The sequence below is a fragment of the Pseudoliparis swirei genome, chromosome 17, assembly GCF_029220125.1.
Source record: "Pseudoliparis swirei isolate HS2019 ecotype Mariana Trench chromosome 17, NWPU_hadal_v1, whole genome shotgun sequence".
NCBI classification, from domain to species: Eukaryota; Metazoa; Chordata; class Actinopteri; order Perciformes; family Liparidae; genus Pseudoliparis; species Pseudoliparis swirei.
In genome coordinates this window covers 14,699,730-14,723,344 of record NC_079404.1, presented here as the reverse complement: position 1 = coordinate 14,723,344, position 23,615 = coordinate 14,699,730, and the positions used below count along the sequence as shown (strand labels likewise).

The 23,615-nt window shown below is 42.5% G+C and overlaps 1 protein-coding gene across 1 annotated transcript in view; it reads left to right on the top strand.

Moving 5' to 3' along the window:
• The window catches only part of LOC130206829 (bone morphogenetic protein receptor type-1A-like), a 48,454-nt gene that overhangs the window by 3,427 nt on the left and 21,412 nt on the right, over positions 1 to 23,615 (top strand). Inside the window, exon 2 of the mRNA XM_056435014.1 lies at positions 13,667 to 13,781. The gene's annotated coding sequence lies outside the window, so the exon portion shown is untranslated. The remainder of the gene's footprint in view (positions 1 to 13,666; positions 13,782 to 23,615) is intronic.

Below are 23,615 nucleotides of genomic sequence, written 5' to 3'. Positions count from 1 at the left end.
GGGACTAGTGCCGCTAGCCATGTTGGTGCCCTGAGCTTAATTTAACAAAAAATGTTGGGAGCACCGAAGACCCATTTTGACCCAGGAAAAACCCTGGTGAATGTTGAAGCAGGCTTTGTTGCTGTCATCATTCCTCCTCTCCATTATCAGCTCATAAAAGAGACGGGGAACAAAATCCACAGGTTATTTTTCTATGCAAAAATATATTCCAACGTTAAACTGAAGTTAACACAAAGCTTCAGCTGTAGTCTATCCTCCAAAAGTCTTTTCAGCACAAAATTCCCTCTTTGTGTTTTCCCAGTATTGTTTTTACCTGTTGAGCTTCAATGGAGGAACACAACGAGGGCATTTCCGACACAAATGACTTGTAACTTTTGACACAGACCCTATATCGGCTTCAGATAAATATTTGAAGGCATTTTTTTGTCCGCCATCATTTTAGTAAATCACTTTTTGTTCTGTACAAACGGGAGGAATGATAACCCAAAACAAAACCTGTTCCAATGGCCAGGAGGACACCTGACTATAGGATGGGCTGTTAACTTGGTGCTGTTGTCACAACACAGTTTACCTTATTGCAAACACCCCATCGGAGATCACAGACAAGGATGTCCTTTCCTTTCTACTATTCAGCCATATAAAATTAATGATGTGCTTAAAAAGCACTGAAACTAGTTTTAGTCGTGCTCCTTCAGCTTTCTTCAGAAGACACACTGCACCTCTGGAGTCCATTGGCCCCTCCTCCTCCTCTCCCCTTTTCCAGGGAACGAGCATATCGGACGTGGAAAGGGGGGGGGGGGCGTTGTTGGAAATTAAAATCTAGTATTATCCATATGCCAGACAGCTGTACATTCCACAGCCAAGCCCAGGATCTCTGTTACCAAAATAACAGTGACTGACGGTGGGCGAGCCAGCTAGGCCACAACAAAAGAGAGCGAGATGGACGTATTGTTTAAAAAGACAAAATATAATCTGAGGACACGCTGCCTCCTGCAGAGCATTTTGAGTTTTAGTCGCCTCTTTTTTTCTCCTTTATGCCTTTGCTATTGTCGTTTGGAGTCAAAGTTGCATTGCTCACGTTTTAACGTGTGAACCTGTATGATAGAAGTACGATTATTTTCCTAATCAATGAATCGATCTGATTCAATGGATTGTATACTTACAGATCGTAACTCTGAAAGCACGCACATTTTTTATTTTGTCCATCAAACTGTCCAATATTTAAAAATATCAGAAAGAGGAGCTGGCCAGTACGAGGGGTTTATAAATGTCCGTGATAAATTACTAAAGAGTAATCGGCTCGAGTACAAATAAATTAACGTTTTTAAAGTCAGACTGTTATCAAAAATGCTTTTGACCAAAGGAATAAATGCACTAATTTTGTTTCCTGCACCTCAACTGTTATAACTGATTTCTAAAATAAATCGCCTTGATATAGTGATTTTAGCTTCTACATTGTGTGCCACCAAAAGACCCTGATACAGGGCGGCAGGTAGACGTCTATTCTACAGGCAGGATGAAACTGCAATGGCTGGGTTAAAATATGTCTTGCCTTTTACTTTTCTGTCCATCTATCACCAATCACACAGGCATGTAATCTCCCTTTCACCCACTGATTGTTTATCATTCAGTGATTATTTTGGTGTGGCAGTCGTATGTGTGTGTGTGTGTGTATATAGCGTCAGATCTATTCTCATAGAATGACACCACCACCTCTGTCCTGGGACCAGAGAACACTCCAGGAAAAGGCCAGTTAATGCTGGTGGAGTCTCTTGGGAAATGAAATATTGGACCGTGTTCGGACTCTCACCTGGGACCAAACCTGCTCGCACAGAGAGCTTGGAACAAGATGAAATTGATAACTGGCTTGAATTGTTCCACCGCACAATCCAAGGCTTTTTATTGGCTAATCAAATGCATTGGGAACGCACACGCCAGCTGGACAACCGTGTACGTTTTTATCTTGCGGCTTGTGACTCGAGGCGTTGTGACAATGTACCTTATAGTGTGGACCTTTTTAAGTAAAAAATCTGTATGGTTTCCCTTATCTTGTAACATAGCGTGTGGCTTAGAGCATTTACAATTTAGCTTGTAGTGTGGATCTGTTTCTGGAGCGTGTATTGTTGCCCTTTTATTATCTTGCAGCATGTAGCTTCTAGCTCGTGGCTTTAGAGCGTGGACCCTTTTTCTCCGGGGCCTCTATTGTTTCCCCTTTTATCTTGTAACATGTATCTTTATAGCTTGGAGCTTTTACAATATAGCTTAAATTGTGGACCCTTTTCTTTGGGGCCTCTATTGTTTCCCCTTTTATCTTGTAACATGTATCTTTATAGCTTGGAGCTTTTACAATATAGCTTAAATTGTGGACCCTTTTCTTTGGGGCCTCTATTGTTTCCCTGTTTATCTTGTAACATGTAGCTTATAGCGCGTGCCTTGTGGCTTTAGAGCGTTTACAATGTAACTTATAGCGTGGACCATGCGGTTTGTTGTCAACCAAACCTTTCATAGCCACACCATCAAAGTCACTCCCCTTTTGGCCGGCATACACGTTTTACTCTTTACTCTTGGCCATGCTCATTGCAGCTGTGTGTAGCTCGGCTGTTTAATTGCATTGCCACCATTTCCCTTGCAGATAGAGATGTTCATAGTCTCATGGCAAGAGAAACTAAATACCTCTTTCTGCTACAAGATAAATACTCACCGCAGATTTAATTTCAACAATACTGACGACAACCGATGTGTCTGTTAATAAACTGGCGTGGCCACTGATCGACGAGGTATTCACTGATGTCGATGATAACCCGATGAGGCTTTTATCGTCCAGGGGACATAACATTGTAGTTAAACTTCAAACACAACTTGTTTTAATGGTGGACATCTCTCCACATATACTTTTATTTTATCACCATTCTTTCAGAAGATGACTTATGTTTGTTTCACATCATTTGTGACTCGAATCAAATTTGTTATTAAATGTCATTTTTCTCACACCCCTGGTCCCATACATTTGGACCTTGATGTTGAAATAGATTGTACACAGTGAAACAATTAAAATAATCCCCAAAACACTAAAAGCTATTAACATGTTTTTCTCCTGCACTTTACCTCATTTTGTTTTGTTCCCTTTTGTTTCCTACATCTGTTTCCCCCCTTTTAACAACTTTTTTTTATTGGCTCCTCATTAGAACCAGAACTAGGTTTACCTTAAAGTAACTGCTCACCTCCAAACTATGACCAATGATATATATATATTATATGTGATTATTTTAATTTGGAAAATGTACCTTTTTTTTTACAAAATAAAAAAGTATATTGATCAGAAACACAGATCTTTCTTTCTTTTCTGACTGTTTCTACTCTCTCGTCTGTCCTTTCTAGTCCTTTTCCATCTCTGTTTCGTCCCCTTTCTTCATTCCTCTTCTCGGTCCACTTCCTCTCGGCTTTCTGTCTCCTGGGACTGTTTCTGAGCTCGGGGATCTCTCTCTTTCCCTCTGCTCTATTTCCCCCCCCCCCCCTTTTTCCCTCCTCCATTTCTCCTTTTCTTCCCTCCTCCACCTCTCCCTGTCTCGGAGTGTGTTTCCAGTCTCAGAGGCTGAGGATCAGATTACTCGGGAAGTCTCGGAGGCTCACTGGCGAGGTGGCAGTGCTGGTGGGGGTGGAGGAGGAGGAAGCGAGGAGGTAGAGAAGGAGATCAGGTTTCACATCTCCAGCGCTCTCCTCTGTCTGCCCCGCCTCCCTCCTCCTCTCCAGCCCCCCAGCAGCCTGGAGACAGAGTGGCTGAGCCAGAGAGGAAAACATGCAATCCACCCCTCTCCTCCTCCTCCTCCTCCTCCTCCATACGTCCAGCCTCTTTGCTGCAGTACAGCAGATAAATAAAGGCAGTAAATGGGGAACTGAGGGACGATTCTTCCCCCCACCCTCCCCCCTTCATCCATCCCGGCAGAGATACTTTATATCCTGCGCCGTGTGTTTTCATTCTCCTGGATGTGTGGTAAAGGTGAAACGGCTTCAGGCAGACTTTGAGTTTCTTGAGACGACCGAAGCTGAAGATCAAACCTGGACTCAGAAATCAGTAAAATGTGTTTCTGCCAGTGAAGTCTAGAGGGGCGGCTCTTGAAGTGGTAGCTGTAAGACACTTGTGGCTTTAGCAGCTACGGTAGTCATCTTTATGTAATGATTTTGTATATTGTTTTCTTTGTATCTTGTTTTCTTTGGAGTTAAAAAAATATATATTTTACTTCGAGCTTTGGAAGAATGTTTTTGTCCAAGATTACCTTGCTTGGGAAGATGCAGACGAATGGGTTGGGAATGTATTTACTTTGGTCTATTGATGTAGTGATGTAACTAATTATTTATTTGATGTCTATCTATCGATCTATGTATAAAATGTCTAAAGCGAAAAGATTTATAGTTTACAATCATCTATTTATCCCGCTTAGCCGCTTGAATTAAAGTATTTCTGCTCACTCTCCCCCTGCTGATTATTAATCTAAAATTCCTACTTGATCAATATTCCTCTGCTTTTGTACTGCACCTTTAAGAAACATGGCCCACTTTACATGCAGTCAGTCAAGACCATATAGTTTGTTTATTTTTTACAAACACAGTGATGCTTCCATGTCCGTCCGGTCTGCAGTTGAAGGTCAACGCAGCGCTGCATGTTCAGTCTGCCGGGCGACAGCCTCCAGCTTTTTAATGGTATTGATCTCTGCTTTAAATACACCCGGTGAATAATTCAGATGCACCTCCCCACAGTGGTTTGATGTGTAGGATGGAAAACATTCCTCTCATTCTAATGGAGGACGTTGGGGAGGTCGTCTGTCGGGGGCGGGGCCCTTTCTCCGTTTACTCTCTGTGAAAATGTGATTATTTGTGGCCATGTGTGATTTATGTGGTCATGTGACGACTGCAAACGGGACGGCATTCCTCTAGAGTTCAAACAAATCAGAAGAACCAAACCACAGGAACGAAATCAGATCTTTATATTGTGCAACAATCCTCTACTTTCACAACATAAAGAAACTGGCGGCATAGTTGTTGTTTTACTATAGTTAGATAACAAAAAATAGTGAATAACTCCTGTTTTTTCTCCTGTTTGGTGTGTACCGTTTCTTCAGTGCGAGGATCATTTCCTTTACATTCAAAACATGTGCAGTGAAACTCCCCAACATCTGGACATATTTTTCTTGAGGCCAGATTGTTGTGCTTTAGCTTCTTCAATGTGAAGATTCATTACTTTTCTCTGCTCTCTTGTATATCTTTTTTGGTTTTATACTGTTTGATGGACAAAACAAGATATCTGAAGACCAAGTCCTCTGGGAAACTTGAAATGGGCATTTTTAACAATGTGAACTGGAGATTAATCATGCGATAATAAAATAATCGTCGGTTGCGGTCCCATTTCTTTAGTGTGCTCTACCAAGAAAATAACTTTGGTGCCACTTTTTAACGATGACTAATTTTTTTATTTTTACATGTTTTCATTATTTAGCATAATCAAGCCAATCTCTTTAGATAAGACGTTTACAAGTGAGCAAAAACACTGGTTTTAATAACGATGCGGTACAAGCTCAATTAAGATTTAAGCTTTAATTAAAAGGGCTATTGTTTCTTTCATAAAAACCTTAAAGTCGGTGGTTCTTTAGCTATATTTAATGAACGCTGGCGTTGAAGTAAAAGACAACATGGATGCCTTTTTTAGGCGTCTTGCTTGTGTTCCTGCTTCATTCTTGAGGCGGATTTGCTTTTCCTTTGTTGGTAATCCTCCAGCCTGATGGGTGCAGTGATCCCTCTGAAGTGACTGTGGCCCCTGACCCTCAATCCTGACCCCCCCCCCCCCCCCCCTGACCCCTGTCAGTTCGCCACTAACACAGTGGTCGCCTCCCTATGTGGATTAGACCGTCTGACCGACTTAACGCCGATTTTTCTTTATTCACAAAAGCGAGTACAGGGCTCCAGACTGCGACCAAATGGTCGCATTTTGCGCCTAAAATTAGACACAGTGCGAGTAAATTTATCATCAACTCGCGCATGCGCGACCAGTAAATTAGCAGATTTCTTTTTTTTGTTATGAAATATTTTTGTTGCTGACAAACTTGTTCTACACTTCAGCCCACTATAGTTAGCGGTAATGCCTGAATGACTGGTTTGCTAACCGACATTAACTCCAGAAGAAGAAGAAAGGAGACGAAAACCGAAGCAGAAGGCTGGCCTGTGTGTGAGAGCGGGGGGGGGGGGCTAATGTGTGAAAAGAGGCGCACCGCAACGGAGATGATGCGCCCGGCGAGGGCCGCAGAGTGAGAGGTCAGAGGGGATCCTCACCACCGAGTTGAATCTTTGGGTCAACTCAGCCGACTCTCACAAGTCTGCCCCTATACACTGTCGCTCACGGTAAACGCATTCGATCGGGAGCGCGCGAGGATTTTGATAAAGTTAGCGGAAGGATCTAAGTGACAACATCCGGTTTTGCAAAGTTAGCGGAAAGAACCACGTGAAACAACATCCGTTTATCAAAATAAGATGTCGACAAATCATACACGAACATATAAAAGTAAACAATGAACTGATGTGTCTTTATAGATCATTTCTGAGATTTAGCTTAAATTATGCTAACATTAAAACATTTTTACTGGACCAAGGAAGAGTTTATAAAAATTAGTCAGACTTTTGTATGTTAAGAAAAGTCCTGTATATAGATTTCCCCAAGAGTTCCAGGAAATGAATAATGCAGATGTGTTCCATACATATCTGAAATCCCCTACAATAGCAATCAAACAATTTTAATGTATCAATTAGGACATTTTTCAAAGTAAAAGTCCTAAATGTTTAAAGAAATCTGTAATTTCTTTAATGTTTGAGTTGCTTTATATATGTATTTCCTCATAGTCCTAGGCAATAATGCTACACAATAAATAGAATGCTTCAATCGACTCGGTGATCGGTATTATCGGTGATCGGCACCAAAAACCTGATCGGTGCATCTCTAATCATAACATCATCAAACCCTAGATGGTATTGAAAAGAGAACGTGTTGCATAGTAATATTTATTTTTGATTCCGTTTCCTAAAAGAAACTGCTTTCTATGAATGCATTCAATCAATGGGTGGGGTGGTGAGAGTGTGCTCACCCGTGTGCGCGCATCACGGCAGAACTTCGATGTCGGTGCGCGCATCGCTCTGTCACGCGAGCCGAGAATTGTTGACGGGGGGGGGGTAGACGAAAATTACAGAGTGGCGGGTGGAGATTTCACCCTGTTATAATGGTAGGGGAAACACTGGAGTTGATAAGCGTGTCTTCTTGTCTGATCAATACACAACAGTGAGGTGCGTGAATGGACAGAGCGGCCAGCTGCTGATCACTCACTCAATAGCTCGACCTGCACGAATAGACGGTGCGCGCATAGCGCGCAAACATTTTTTTTGGGGAGCACCGAAGACCCATTTTGACCCAGGAAAAACCCTGTGTGCGCCCCTAAATTTTCTGCTTGCGCCCCTAAAATTTTAAGTTAGGGGCCACTGTGCTCCTAGTAAAAAAAGTTAGTCTGGAGCCCTGGAGTACTGTCGGCCGATGAATCTGAACGTTCTCAGAGCTTCTGAGGGGTGAGATGAGAAAGAAATATGTGTAAAGGCAGATATCTGACGGAAAAAGCCTAATATGATCCTTGTTTGTGAAGATTTAGGTTGCCTGGTGATCGGTTTGGTTGCACATGAGATGAAAACCGATGTTAACAGTCTGATGGCTTTCTTAGTGTTTGTGTTTTGGGGAAATTTCAAAATTACTTTTTAGTGTAAATGAGTTTTGCTGAACGGCTTCACTCTGTTCAGTCAGTATTTTGGTGATTATAGGAAACTCACATCTTACGGCTCTCTTTTTATTTATTTTTCATGTTGGTTATTTGCATTTGTACATGTTCAATTTTATATGTTGCCAACTTTTTTGGACTTCAATTTTCTTATGAAAATGAGACAAAATGGCACGAAACCATCAACCAGTCTGACATTTTCAGTTCAGCTGTATTTGGGAACATATTACCATTTGACCTAGTTTTTATTCAGGCATAGGGATACAGTATTTTTTATGAACAAATATACTTATATTTCCCTCTCCGATATCTTTTTTTAAAAAATGTTTACTGCAAAACATTACCTACAAACAACTATGTATTCTACATTTTACATCAAGATGATGTAGTAAATTATCGTTACGTAATTAGTCGGAGCTTGAAAGCATAATAAGGAAACTCAACGTTAACTTTCGCTCTGCAGGACTTTGCTGCCCACCGGCTGCTAACGGCTAACGTTAACTAGCTTTCCTCCGGCCGAGTTCAACACTGGTTTGTTGTTCCCGTGTTGCGTTATTAGGGAAAAATAATCTGCCCCCTGGCTCGTCGACAGTGAGTCTACTCTTGTTCTTTCGGCTTGTAGACGCCGATAAGTCTCGAGCTCCCTCCGTACCTCCTGTACTGTCCTGTAGAAAAACAACTACCGAAGTTTGCGGAATTCTGTCATCGACTTGGTACCGAAGCGTCGCTTCTTGTGACACTATTCTGTCTCGCTGTATTTTTGTGTCGCTTCACACCTGTTTTCTGAATGTGTTGTTGTTCTTTAGACTCCCAGTTCATGTTGGTTGATTGTCATCAGGCTGATGAACTGCAGGAGGATGTTTTTCAGGCGTACATTTTTTGTTTGTTTGTTTCTATTGTGTGTTTTTATTATCCTTGGCTGACCATGAGGAAATATTAGTCCTCCTCGCTGAGTTTTCCCATTCTGCCCGGGCTCCTGCGAAAGCAGTCCCCCACCCCCCACCTCCTCGTTTCTGGTCTTTAATTTCAATTAGCTCACGCTGCTGGTTGACTTTGATGGCATTAGCCTCTCCTCCAAGCCTCCACACTCGTCCCTCTGCTCTCGTCTTCACTTGTTGGTTTTGCGAAAGCCGATGGCTTTAACTGCTGCGATCAGAATCTGAACGCTTCGCTTCCACTTTCTGCCAGCGTCCAGCTCGCTGAGCAACCACACACACACACACACACACACACACACACTGCAGACTCGGTATGGTTTGCAGTAGCTGTTTGAGAACATGCAGATGGGCAGACCTGTTAGCGAAGCACAATTAAACGATTGAGAGGATGCAGATCATCCGGCTGTTTCCTGGCAACAAGATGTTCTCATTGGACTAACATCGGCGTCACCGAGGAGGAAACAAATAAATGCTTTTGGCCTTCAGACGTCATTGTTGCACCGGTCTCTTTACCTTCAGACGAGGGCTAGGTAATTGTTTCACTGACTAGCTTAAGCAGATGGTTTGCTCGTCAAGGCTGTATAATAAATAAATCAGAGTAAAGAGTCGGGCGATTGCATGAACAGGGGGAGCAAAGAAATGGTTCGAGGTTGCATCACCGAAGAAGTAGACGACTGTTTAGACAATAAAAAATGTCCAGTATCGTAATGTTCAACCGACTGTCCGAACCCCAACTTGAGCCGGTTCAAAGACTAACCTGCTCTGTTCTGGGAACTCTCTTGTAAACATTCTTCCCCACAGCCATGTTTATTGAACTTTCACTGATTAATGCGTCAGTGAGACGCCTTGCAAGGAAATGGGACTGTCATTTTTTTTGTAACTTGGTAAAATTGTGATATTGTTCTCTAGATTACGCTCTCAAATAATAAGAAATTATAGAAGTAAAATGGGGAATAAAAGTCCATCGCACTCCATAACCAAAGTTTATTCAATGTACAGGTATAACACTGTAAAAAGTATTAGACATGTATAGACAGATGACCGTTCCTTGATGTAAGAAGAAGTCAAACTTCACTTTAAAAACAGCAGAAAATGAGTGTTTGTTCTCTGCTGTCAGCCTCTGCTCATATGTGGGTGTTTATCACAGCCTGCATTCCTCCTCCTCTGCCTGCCTTCTGAGAGGAGGACTGGTTTCACAGCTTTTCTTTCAGACGGTGGTTTCACACCTTCCTCTGACACGTCGCTTCAACGCATTTAAAAAGTCCCCACCGGCTGCCTCCGAGCAGTTTATGCTTCAAAACAGACCGGGGAACTCTGGAAACTTCTCCAGTCACTTCGCCGCTGATATGACTGATATGACTGGCTTTCACAGCGACGGTAGGCCGGAGGGGAAAACGGAGCTTGAACGTGAACAATGTTTGCTTTTCTTTGTAGTGTTGGGCTTATTTAATAGATCTTTAGACGACAGCAACATGATTGCCGAGATCACACTGCCTGTGCATGGTTGTAAAAGTCTGGAGAACTTATTTGATGATTTTTGCTGCGCATACAGTTTGTTTAATAAAAAAACGTTGTTCTTTTACTGCAATACAAACTACTTTGCAGCCGTTTTGTTAATTAGATATAACTATAATTCAACATTTCTCAACAGCTTTCTGTTTCCCTGCGTCTCTCTCACACTGCTGGGTTTCCTTAAAATAGCTGCTGGGTGTGTTTCAGAGTGTAAACAGTCCAGAGCCATGTCCTGCAGCTTTTTACTGAGGATGGACTGTTGGTGCAGGACCATCTGGCTGAATGACAGGCTGCTGGTTCTCCACTGCGGTTCTTTTCTGAACTTTGCTGCGGTTTCTATCGAGAAACGCAGTAGTGCATGATAAATAAACTCTGTAGAGAAATGCAGCAACAAAACACAGTAAAGCGTTTCCATTTTATACTAATATACGAGAAACACAGTACACCGTAAATTGCCATGGGCATCTGTGCATATTTATTCGAGACAGTTTACTTTATTTAGTAATGTAATCCGTTAAATGGTAAGAATGACTAATGAATAGATTATGAGTCAGAATCTTGCACACGTCTGATGTTCAAGACACGACCCCGCACCACAACCGCAATTATGCAAACTATATGAAATTGCAACATGGTCGTTTCCAATTTTCAAATGCCAATAACGTTTTTAATAACATGACCTGCTGAATAAATGCTGCTCGACTGCATCGTTGTTCACATACAAATTGTTGGATTCAGAGCTTCAGTTCACCTTTGTGTGTGTGTGTGTGGGAGATCTGTTTTCCCCTCAGTCTGTCTCTTTTTCTTGGCACCGCCTTTCCATCCATAAATGAAGTGCGTGTGTCGTTGTGTGTGTGTGTGTGTGTGTGTGCCGGACAGAGAAGGCAGCAGCTGTTTCTTTCGCCAACCTCGTGACCGCGCTCAGCCCCCGTCTTCGGACATCTATTTTCTCCTCGTCTGTTCTATAATAACTCGGCGGCTGAATCCCCACCGCGGCCGTTTTCCTCCCCTGAGGTGGAGCTACACACACGCACACACACACACAAACACGCACACATACACACACAGTGAAGCTGCTGGTCAACTCATCAACACAGTTTTCCAAACTGTTCTTAAGTACATTTTCCAGCTGAGTGTGTTGGTTTAGGCGACAGCAGGGTGGTGTTCCTGTGAAGCCGGTGGAGGCGGTTGCAGACCCTCCACACCCTGCTAAAGAGCTGCGTTTTTTTACATTGAGCTAGTGTTGTTTTTACCTACGATACATACCTTCGCTTCTTCATCAGTCTGTCCAAATAATTGGTACAGAGTGTGAAATATCATCAAATCTTCAACTTATTAAATTGTTACCTGCATTGTATTTGAATGAAAGGTGTGATTTAGTCAAACACTAAATAAATAAAGTGGGATTCTGGTCGGGAAACGTTTGCAGGGATCAGGCCTCGTGTGACTTGTTAAAAAGATGTTTTAGATTAGATTCCATAGTTCATTTGCATTTTATTATATTTTCAACTGGTATTGCAGTTCCTCGTTGACATAATTTGTGTCCAAAGCATTTGCATGTATTTCAGTGGTATGCTCATGCTTTATGGGTGAGGTGCCACTGTGTGATGGCGTTTTACAACACGGTGTCACACCTGTTTGTATCTCTCTCAGTAAAAGTTTTTAAGCGGTGCTATTTTTGACTTAACATAGTGTTTTGTTGGCGAAAAGGTCATAGCTGGGTTTGGGATGTGCTCCCCCTCATGTGTTCTTACCTCAGGAGTTTTGTTTTAGTTTGGCGGCTGTGTGAGCAGCTTCCTGTTCTGCAGTATCTCTGCTCAGACTCCTTAAACCGCTGGTCGGGGTTTGACTCTCCTCTCTCTCTCTCTCGGGTGTGAATATTAACTCGCACTCCTGACGTCCGCCTCCTTGGATAAATAAAGCCTCCTTTCAGGATTTGAGAAACTCTACGCTGTCAAATAAAGAGGCTTCTGTGTTCGAGGAGGAGGAGGACGCTCCGGCTGTCAGAAACACTGCTTCACTTATCTCCTCACAAACAGCAACACGCTGCTAATGCACCGGCATCAACACGGATCTCATGATTGAGCACATTCTCGTCCAGGGGGTCTTGAGTCTAAGAAGGTTCCATTGATTCCTGAGGGGGTTTCAGTGGACCTTTAAAAGTGTAGGCCTTCAACTAACGATTAACTATTTTTTCGATTAATCGGATAAAAAAAACTTTAAACTGTAATTTTCAACCCTTTATTTAAAACGGGGTTCTTACGGTCAAGGAAAACCTAGAAAAGTCATGGAATTTTAAAATGGTTATTTTCAAGCCTGGAAAAGTCATTGGGAAAAAAAATCCCAAGAGTTTTGGAAAATTAATGCAAATTTGTTATATTCATATGTTACTTTCGGCTGTGTATATACTTTGTGCTTTGGAATTCTCATTGTTAGTTTAAATTCTACATCTTTTTCGTGTACCCAAAATGTGTAGTCATGGAAATTTGGTTTAAAGTCCTGGAGATCCACTGGTCAGCATGTGTATGAACCCCGTCACAAACAGAACTGACAGCGCTTTACTCGCCTGAGTTTACTCCGACTATTTGTGGGTTAACCCCTTCATATGTGCCGGTGAGGGGGCGTGGCTTATCTCCGTTGCTTTGCTGGGTGGAAAAATATTTTCCTCCGACATTCACCACGGAAGAAATAACCACTTTTTCTACGTTATACTTCTTGTGGAAATTCCACACACGTCTTCACATCTAACGCCCTGTTGTCTGGGTTCATAACATCACCCAATGTGCACACAGCTCCGTGAATGTCACTCCAACTACGTGAATGATTTCTGCATCCAGCTCCACGAGAGCAGCAGCAGCCAATTAGATTTACTAACAGAGGAGCGTCTCAGCGCTGATTGGCTCTCACAACGCAGCATTATGGTCTGTCCTCTCCGCTCTTTCTGTTTCGCCGCTCTTCGCTCAACTCAACTTTGTTTATACTCCGCGACTTAGAGTGCGGTAATAATTGCGCGACACAACTAATCGATAATGAAATTCGTTGCCAACTATTTTAATAATCGATTTTATCGATTCGTTGTTGCAGCCCTAGTAAAGTGTATGCATCCTGGGAGGGTGCTAAGAATCAGTTTGAGGCGGGCGATTGTGGTCTTAAATCAGCTTCTATTAGTCATTAGATGCAAGGAGTCAGTGAGAGGAACCAAGGAGTCAATGAGTTATTAGCAAAACTAGAGCAGCTTGTGCATCAAAATGTATTGAAAATCATACCGTCAGGATTTCTTTCTACCCCGGTAATACCGTCATTTTGCCCAAGCCTAATAAAAATGTTCCATTTCAGTCTTAAAGTCCAGACTGTTTGATGATCACTGAAATATGCAAACATTTTAGTTTGAACGCTGTCGTTTTTCTCTTGCAGGTCGCTGATTGGGATGACGGTCTAAATCCGGCCGGCTTCCTCTGCTTCGTGACTACATTTCCCATGGAGCTGTGCGCTGACACGCACACTGTTGTACCATGGAGCCACCAGTCAGGTGTGGACACACACACACACACACACACACAGTCAGAAGGCTGTTCCAGCTCAGTTGCCTTCAGTCGGTGTGTAACGTCTGCAGGATGTTTATTGTGGTTCCATGAAAAACACAATAACAAACGCACACAAACACACGCGAAAACTCTGTACAAAAAACATGACTAGCCAGTCTCATCGCCCTTTTTAGGAGCTTAACCCTTGACCTCAATGCCAAAGGCAGAGCTGGCCAATCAGGAGGCTTCCTGGATTTTAATTACAGGCTCTGATTGAGTCATTTGAGCTGTCATCTGGTTTGAATAATAACCAACACAGAGAGCAGGAAGAGCGGTGATTACACTGAGCCCGAAGGCTGCGTGTGTGTGGATAGCCGTGTGTGGATATCTGTGTGTGTGTGAAATGTGAAGTCATGCCTTCATGTGAGGAAAGATTGTGTGTCTGGTTTTGGTTTTTGGGTGGTGTATGTTGATCCCAGAGTGTCTATACATTGTTATTTCTTTCAAAATGTTCTGAACTTTTTTGTGAGGCTATTTCAGGCCTTTCTAGTTTGCACCTTTCTGCCAGAAACAGTGTGACAGTCCACCTCTGACCTTCTCTGACTCTCTTGTGCGCTTGCGTTATCATCTTAGTCCAAAAGATCGATGTAATCATTTCCAAATTTCACAACATGTTTTTATCTAACAAAATATTCTTCTTCACACAATGCGTGTTGGCGTTTGGCCTTTAAAAAAAAAAGTAATTTCCCGCCACTACCAAAAATGGGTTTCCTCTCCAGCTTGCACAAAGGAGTCTACCTGCGTTTCCAGACATTTCAAGAAGATTTACCTTTTTGTTTGAGATGTTTAGTTTGTTTTTGTGTCATAACAAGACAACAATGGAAACAAATGTGTGTTTGTTGTGTGGTCATTCTTGAATAATTATGGGGGGTAATTAGTAGTTTATTAAGCTGGTTCGAGCTAGTCTTAATAAATTAAACGCCTCTATTTTAAACTGTATTTATATACATTCCTCATCAAAAACCCAATTCTAAAAAGATTTCCATTGGACAGTAAGTTCTATTGTACCTTCAATATTAATTGTTTCTGTTCAGACATTGAACGCACCGTAATGTACTTGACGTTGCTGTAGCGGTTTGTGTCGTGGTGAGCAGGACTCTGACTGAACGTTACTGTCGAGCCCCGGGAAGGAAAAGTTTGACACCTCTGAGTTTTCTGGGAGTACGTGACCGTGTGAGAGAACAAGGCCGATCGCTGCCTTTTGTTTCAGGACGCGGTGACTCAAGCGTTTGAATCTCAGCTCGCTGTCAGACCTTCAAACAGAGTCGACCAGTCTGCCACACGAAATCACTCCCATATGTTCCTCGGTAGCCCCCCCCCCCCAACGCGCACACACACACACACGCGCCGCCCTGCACGCTTCACCCACACACTGCAGTTCGGATCAGGTCGGCCCGGCTCAGCTTACACTCTGTCCTGGCAGAGAGACGAGGTTGGACTACATTCAGTTTTTAAGTACAGATGATTTGGGGCTGAATCCACAGAAAAGAGAAGAAAACAAATTCAGAGTAAACCCTCTTGTAGAAATGGCTTGGTAATGTCATTTTATATCACAATATCAAACTAAACTACTATCAATTGCTACTTTTATAATGTATATCATTTTTGGGGATTTTTTTGAAGCGGTCAGGAGTTTAAGATAATATAATGATATGTTTTAGCACTGAGCTCATGGTTAATGATGTTTTTACTGGACTTTATTATATTCAGACCTGCCTCAGGTGTGTAAAGAGGGCAACACATTTACAACAACTGCATATACAAATATAATTGACTCATTACATTTAAATATTTATTATACATTCATTGAAGATGGACTATATGGTCAGGCGGCAACTTGCAGCTCTGAAGAGTGACGCCAACGTGGAAATGTCCTAAACGTGCAGTCTGTCTACTGGCCAGCAGGGGGCGACTCCTCTGGTTGCAAAAAGAAGTCCGATTTGTATGGAAGTCTGAGGAAAATAGCCCTACTTCTCACTTGATTCACTACCTCAGTAAACATGAGTTCATGAGCTAAACTGCTAGTTTTTAAAATACACCACGAGGCGGAGACCGTGTGATTGACGGGTCACTACCAGAGCTGTTCACGCCGTCTCTACGTCACCCCCTCCGCAGTCCAAATATGGTATTTTCCGTTCACCGGTTGCTAAATGCCAGAGGCTTTCAAAACGACAGTCCACAAACCATTTGTTGACGTCACGACGTGCAGTCTAGTTATGGCAGAGCTGTTGCTTCTTTGATTTATCTTTACTGCTTACGCTCCCCCCCCCCCCCCCTCTCAGTGGTCGTCAGTGTCTGGATTCTGCTGGTTATCAGCAAATCTGCTGTTGGGGGGGGGGGGGGTTGTTATAAATTCCTCAGACACTCCTCTGAGTGAGTCACTGTAATGAGCTTGCAGTCACGGCTTCACAGTTTATCATTTGTTTGAGCTTTGAAAAATTATTGGTTTCTGAAATTTATAAGTCCTGAATGTGTTTAATCGGTCTTGATTTTCAATGTGCACGCAGCATCAGAGACGAGTAGCCATCCGAAAAATGGAGCGATTACCGCAAATACCAAGGGAGTGATGTGGAAAACAAACAAAATGTATTAAATTAAGCCTACCGTGGTTTTAAAATGTCTTCCATATTGTCGTGTATGAAAAGAAGCCAAACGAACGCCCTGAGTGGACTTCTTGATTACTAGAAGTCACCTGATCTGACACATGCACTGTTATCAGAATAGTTACTTATTTAAGCAAAACAGTTAAAAAGAGCCATAATTGAAATAAATCCTAAAAAAAAGGATATATATTTATATATAAAGATAAAATAATTTAAACAACTGCCATTGGTTAAGAAAATTCTAGTTTTTTGCATCTGAGTCATAAGAGAATATTGAGTTGGACTGAAGTCATCAAAGGGCAGACTGGCACAAACAAACAACTACACACGCGCACACACTGCTTATGACTGCTTACACACACTCACGAAAACGCAGCCTCATTCGTCTGGTCTCACATTAGACGACATCATTCTTTCTAAACTCGTCAATCCACGTTTGTACAACTCTTCGACGGTTTTTCATGAACATTTTGAGGTTGAATCCCAGAAAGTTTAACTGATTTCTGATCCGCTCCACAAAAAGACTTGTGTGTTTCAGCCTCTTTTCTTTTTTTTTTGCGTTTTTCTTCTAATTTTACATCGGTATAAATAATTTTTTTAATTTTTATTTTTTCCGCTTCTTCTTTATACAAACTCACACACGCTGGACCACCTATATCATTGTTTTGTCCGTACACACGGCTCTGTGGCCTGGCTGTAGTTTCCATGACGACACGGTGGATGAAACCATCTGGTCTCCCTTCACGGAGTCCAGTCTCGGACCAGACCACCCACCCACAGACGCACACTCTCAGTCAATATTCTGTCTGCTATAATTAGCTATATTTTAGTTTCATGTTTTTTTTTCTTTGTGTCTCTGGGGAAAGCTGTCTGAGTTCCAGTCCATCTCTCCGGTTTCCATTCCTTCATACTGGGATCAAACCAGTATGGCCTGCTGGCAGCAGCTGAGGCAGAAAATGACTTTTTCCAAATGGCAAATCCTCCAAAAACACCAGAAAGAAACTCGACATCCGCGTCAGATTTACTCTGGATGCTGTTGAGCTCAGACAGAAAAATGGTTGGCGGCACGTGAGGTGGGCGGGACTGAACATTGCACTTCCTGTCTCTGAGAGAGGGAGAGGTGACACTTGTTCTCACAATCAGTCCACAGTGAGGACTATCAGCGCTGTGACTTCCTTGTGAGGTGTATTTTCCATTACCTGTGTTGCTTAATCTCTCGTTGACGTAGTTAAGTTGTTAAATGGAGTGCCGGCCGAATGGGTACACTTGTTGCACTTCTGGTTCCCTCGTCTTGAAATTGATTTTGTTCTTTTACATTTTTGGTTTGATGCCTTTTTTTAAATAACACAAGTTTGAAAGATTTTAATCTAATCATTTACAGCTGCAGCCTCATTTGTATAAAATAGTGAAATAAACGGCTAATTATTTTAGGTATTCAGAGTCTTGTAAACGATAGTGACAAAGCAGCGACGCATGTTCACTAAAAGGTTTTCATCGCAACGTTGAGGTGAATATTTCCTTGTTTTTTTTACATATTCTAGCAGGAACCACGACGTTGTTAAGAGTCAACGTCATGTTTTCTTTTTGGAGGATTTGTTACACACAAGCTGGCTGAATCACCCTAAAATGTATAATCGGGTCTTTTAAAACACGGCTAAAAACAATTGTGTTTGAGGTGACCGGTGCAGCAGAGGAAGGAGTCATCTTGAAGCGTCTGCACACTATCTCTCTTCCTGCTGAAATATATATATTTCTATACGTTTATATATATATGTTAATATTTCTATTTCTATATGTTTATATATGTTATTTTTTATATTTATATCTATGTGTTTATATATATGTTAATTTATATATATTTATTACAACATATCGGTCTGTCCGACCTCCTTCACATGTAACATGTTATGTCAGTCAAGGTCAAAGGGACCAAAACGCGTTTTCTAGTGATTGGTGTGTGTGTGTTCAACACACACAGCTTTTGTTGTACTTTTGTTTACCTCCCTTGAAACGACTTTACCAACGTCTGTTTGGAGCTTGGTTCTGCCTCCTCTGTTGTCGGCACTAGCGGGGGCTAACTGATTCAATTGGGAACCTCCCAGTCTTCTCATCAGTGTGATTTTATGAACATAAATGTTGGATTTTTATGATGTCGAGTGTTTGGTTTTTATGACTCTTGTGTGGCGGGACAAAGGCAACGCCGTCGGTGATGAACAGACCCGTTTCTATGGCGATTAGAGTGATTAAAATCACCTTCAGCGAACCAGGTCGTACTGGTTTATTACTTAATGACTTTGCGGTCAAGCTCAATGTCTGTGACTCAGTTGTGTCCACAGGGTGGTTGAACAGCATCAATCCCAACACAAAGCTTATTCTTAATCAGTAATGAGTTCATATGGATGTCAACTCAACCCTGTGAGTCGTAAGGCCGATAAATACCATCTTAGATTTTTCTTTTTACATCTGAATTACAATTGAATCGATGATTGATTGATGTGATTTAAATGATCTTCTACCAGATTCTTTTTATAAAAAAAGGCGATTGGCGATGCAATCTTTACGGTTGTTGTAGAACTATTCATCATTTAGCTTCACCTAATGGTAAAGTTCATCTTTTAATGGCTGACGTGAGGCAGACTGATGCAGTCGTGATGGTGCCAATGTGTCTTGATACTGAATCGCTCTGAAGAGATCTAGCGTGTCTACTCTGCGCTGATTGGCCTTCAGGGAAGCGGCGGCAGTTCATTACCCTGATTGCCAAAGTTAAAGGCACGATTGTTTTTTATTTATAAACGTTGTTCTAAGCCATAAGTTCACATGGGCCATAAACCTGACTTGCCCCCGTGGATGCTGGGTAATTTGTGTTTGTAACATGATAAATGAAGAGGAGGAAAGGGAAGTAAGTGTTCCCCCTCCAGTTTGTAGCTGAAGCTGCTCGGCAGAGCTTCTCTCGGCCTCTAATGAAGTTAGGCGTTGCTGCTGCCCGCTCTCTGCGCTGCACACTCGCCCTCATCGTATTCATTTGTGTGTGCGAGAGACAAACAAGACTCAAACACTGCCAGGTTCAATTTCCTCTGAGATCACAACGACTAAAAGCCAAAAGCCGTCTACTTGCTCTTGTAGTGGCTTAAAGGCTGCATTTCCAATAAAAGTCATACACAAAGCTTCAAATGTATAGTTTAAATCAAAGTTAAAACCTCTTTGGAGATGGAGAAAATCAACCTCTTGCCCTGGCCGCCATGATTTTATACACGCAACCACTGGAAATATGTTTTTAATACACACAGCTGCAGTCGTGATAAGTCTATCCGTTTTTTTTCTAGTTTAAAATTGCCTCTAAAGCATGAAACCATGATGTCCATCATAATTACACTACTCAAGTAAAGATGATCATTATAGTCATTTAATTATTAAGCAATAATCAAATGTAGATTAATGTCCTGTCTAATGGCCATCACTTTACATTTTGCTTGTCAAATAAAGTCCTTAGCTATCTTCTGAATAAAACACTTTAAATGAACCCGTATAGTAATGCAGATAATCTTCATTTAAAGTTACCTGTAATCTAATAAATGCACTGGGTCATGGGTTTAATTCCACTGTGAAGTAAATCTAATTGTCGCGAACAAACCCCGGTGGAAGAATAGTGTTAATTAAAGGATGAAGATGCCGGAGAAGACTCAAGAGGAGGCTCTGCAGTTTGCCTACCGGGCAAACAGGTCAGTGGATGATGCAGTCAACATGGGGCTGCACTCCATCCTGCAACACCTCGACTCCCCAGGGACCGATGCAAGGATGCTGTTCGTGGACTTCAGCTCAGCGTTCAACACCATCATCCCAGAAGTCCTCCTCACCAAACTCACCCAGCTCACTGTGCCGGCCTCCACCTGTCAGTGGATTACAAACTTCCTGATGGACAGGAAGCAGCAGGTGAGGCTGGGAGAAACAACATCCAGCACCCGGTCAGTCAGCTCTGGTGCACCTCAGGGATGCGTGCTCTCCCCACTGCTCTTCTCCCTCTACACCAACGACTGCACCTCAGGAGACCCATCTGTTCAACTCCTAAAATTTGCAGACGACACATCAGTCATCGGCCTCCTCCGTGATGATGACAAGTCTGCATATAGGCGGGAAGTTGAACAGCTGGTCCTGTGGTGCGGTCGCAACAACCTAGAGCTGAACACGCTTAAGACTGTGGAGATGACAGTGGACTTCAGGAGGAGCCCCCCAGCACTGCCCCCCGCCTCACCATACTCAATAACACTGTGTTGGCTGTGGAATCATTCAGGTTTCTGGGATCCACAATCTCCCGGAACCTGAAGTGGGAACCTAACGTCAACAAAATCATCAAGAAGGCCCAGCAGAGGATGTACTTCCTGCGCCAGCTTCGGAAGTACAACCTGCCTCAGGAGCTGCTGATCATGTTCTACACCGCATTTATAGACGACTGTAATTGGGGCGGCTGTAGCTCAGTGGGGTAAGAGGGTCGTCCTGCAACCCCAAGGTTGTCGGTTCGATCCCGGCTCTCCCCATTAGTTGCAAGTCGAAGTGTCCTTGAGCAAGGCACTGAACCCCCAGTTGCTTCCCGGGCGCATCACTGCAGCCCACTGCTCCTTAATAACTAAGGATGGGTTAAATGCAGAGAACTAATTTCCCCTTGGGGATTAATAAAGTATATATCTTATCTTATCTAGAGTCTGTTCTGTGCACTTCAATCACTGTCTGGTTTGGATCGGCCACCAAACTGGATCAGAACAGACTCCAACGGACATCATCGGTGCCAACCTGCCCACCATCCAAGACCTGTACACCTCCAGAGTCAGGAAACGGGCAGGAAAAATCACTGCAGACCCCTCCCACCCCGGATACAAACTATTCAAACTCCTCCCCTCTGGTCGACGCTACAGATCCCTGTTCGCCAAAACCTCGAGATACAAAAACAGTTTCTTCCCCCTCGCCGTCTCACTACTAAACAATAACCCACTGTAGCATATATATTTATCCCTGCACTTCTCGCACTCTCCACTTCTTCTGGCACTACTGTTTCACAGCTACTGTATATAGCCATTCCTCTTGTATATACTTTAAGTCACTTTCTAAAACTTCTTAGACCGTTGCACTGTTTGTTCTGTACTGCACTATTTGTTTTGTTTGTTCTGTATTGTAATGTACATTTTGTGTAAGCACAGAGACACTTTACCTCGTCAAATTCCTTGTTTGTGCAAACTTACTTGGCCAATAAAACTGATTCTGATTCTGAGATGCAGGAGGAAGAGGCCTGCGGTGCTGCTCACCGTGGCTTTGGGTATTCTTATGCTAATCCATCGCCGCTGATGAGGCGCAGAGCAGCCAAGCAAACAATGGCAGTGGAGCCAGAAAGTCTGGCCTGCAGTCTCCCAGGCCCTGAAAGGCATGTCGGGCAGGGCGCCGGCCCCAACGAGGAGGCTGCTGCTGCAGCACCCAGAGGCCCGCCTGCAAGGAGGGGCCCCTGGAGGGGATGGGGAACGGGGCCAAGATGGAGGGCAAGAGAGGAGATATGAGCAGCGGGAGGAGAGGGGGAGGGAGAGCAACAAATGGAAATGGAGACTGGGGGTAAAGAGGAGGAAACGAGTGGAAGGGGAAAGGAGGACTCGGGAGGGAAATCAGTCAAATGAAGAGGGAGAAAGGGGGTGAATAAGATACTAAAGTAAGGTAATAAACACTAAATCAATTTGTAAAAGGAAAGAATCAAAACTGAACGCCTCTAGTTTTTTGCACATCCAGGCCACCGTACTTAAACCACCTGTGATCGTGTTGTCACCGCAGACTACAGCGAAGATAATAACTACTAACATATAATGTTGTTGTTCTCTCGGTTCACTTTGCCGATGTGTAAAGACACATGAATGTAATCGTGTCGGCTCGTTCTCATTTTCATTTTCAAACTGTTTCCATATTTTAGCGATTGCAACAGAAATCACGCTCCATCTTTGAGTCACAACTTCGTTAAATCTGAACGCTCAGACATGAATCGCATCATTAATGTGCTAATCAGTAGAGACGGAAGGTTTTATGGACTGATATTCTTTTATTATGTTAATCAATCCGATTCTTTATCAATATCCAAATATATGGTTTTCAACTCTGCTGTTTTATTATCTCTGAAAACGGTGATAAGTCTGCCTAGTAACATTTGAACGATGCTCCTTTTTTTAATAATACTATTTCGTTTAGAAATCAATGCAATCTTTCCGCCTTAACTCACTTTGATATCAACTTTTCACTATTTTCTAACAATTTTATAGACTAAGAAATAGATAGAAAACTTCTATAAAATTGACCGGTCCGATAAGAAGCTCGGGATGAAACCTAATGCATGAAAACAAACGACCTCGGTCCGCTGTACTCCAATCAGGCCTCTTGTGTCGTTTATTTAGTCTGCCGCCATTCTCCCGGAGCAGGAAGTGGAGACGCATTAAGGCTTGATTATTGATGTCTGGCCCCTCGCGCTCCAGTCCGTCCACGGGGACGATGCAGAGGTGGGGGAAGCATGAGAGATGGATTATTAATGCCTCCCGACCAAGGTCTAGTGTCACTTTCCAGAATTTGAGCAGCTCTATAAAGAAGCTGTAAAGGTAATAAATCACAAGTGGAGGAGCTGGAGCAACACTTTCTAAAACAAGCTGTCCAACATGATATCATAAAACCTTCCCAATAAACTCAGTCTTTCCAAAAGTTCATACAGTGTTGCAACCGCAAAACAATTTTTGACCTAACAAATAGTGCTGAAAGTTGGTCTTGTCGAATAAAAGAAAATACTTTTTGTGGTGATAAATGTGAAAAACAAAACAATACTTTTACCAAGTTTGTTTGCTAATTTTATAAAATGTCAAAGTAGCCATTACTGAGGTATTATGTTAAATGTCTTTTTTTGTCCTCAAACTAAAATATATTCAACTTACTTAATGAAAAGTGATTTCTCCAATTTCGTATTTCAAGTTTGAGAAACTAGAACTTGCGAATGTTTCACAAATAACTTCATCGTTATCGGTACCAAACCAGGATTTATACCATCTGACCAGAACCCATTGCGGGAGTTGAACCTCTAACCCAGTGGTTCTCAATATTCAGTCATGTACCTCCATGTGAAAGAAACAACTAAGTAGTAGCGCAAACTTTCGCAAAGCATTTTTGGTT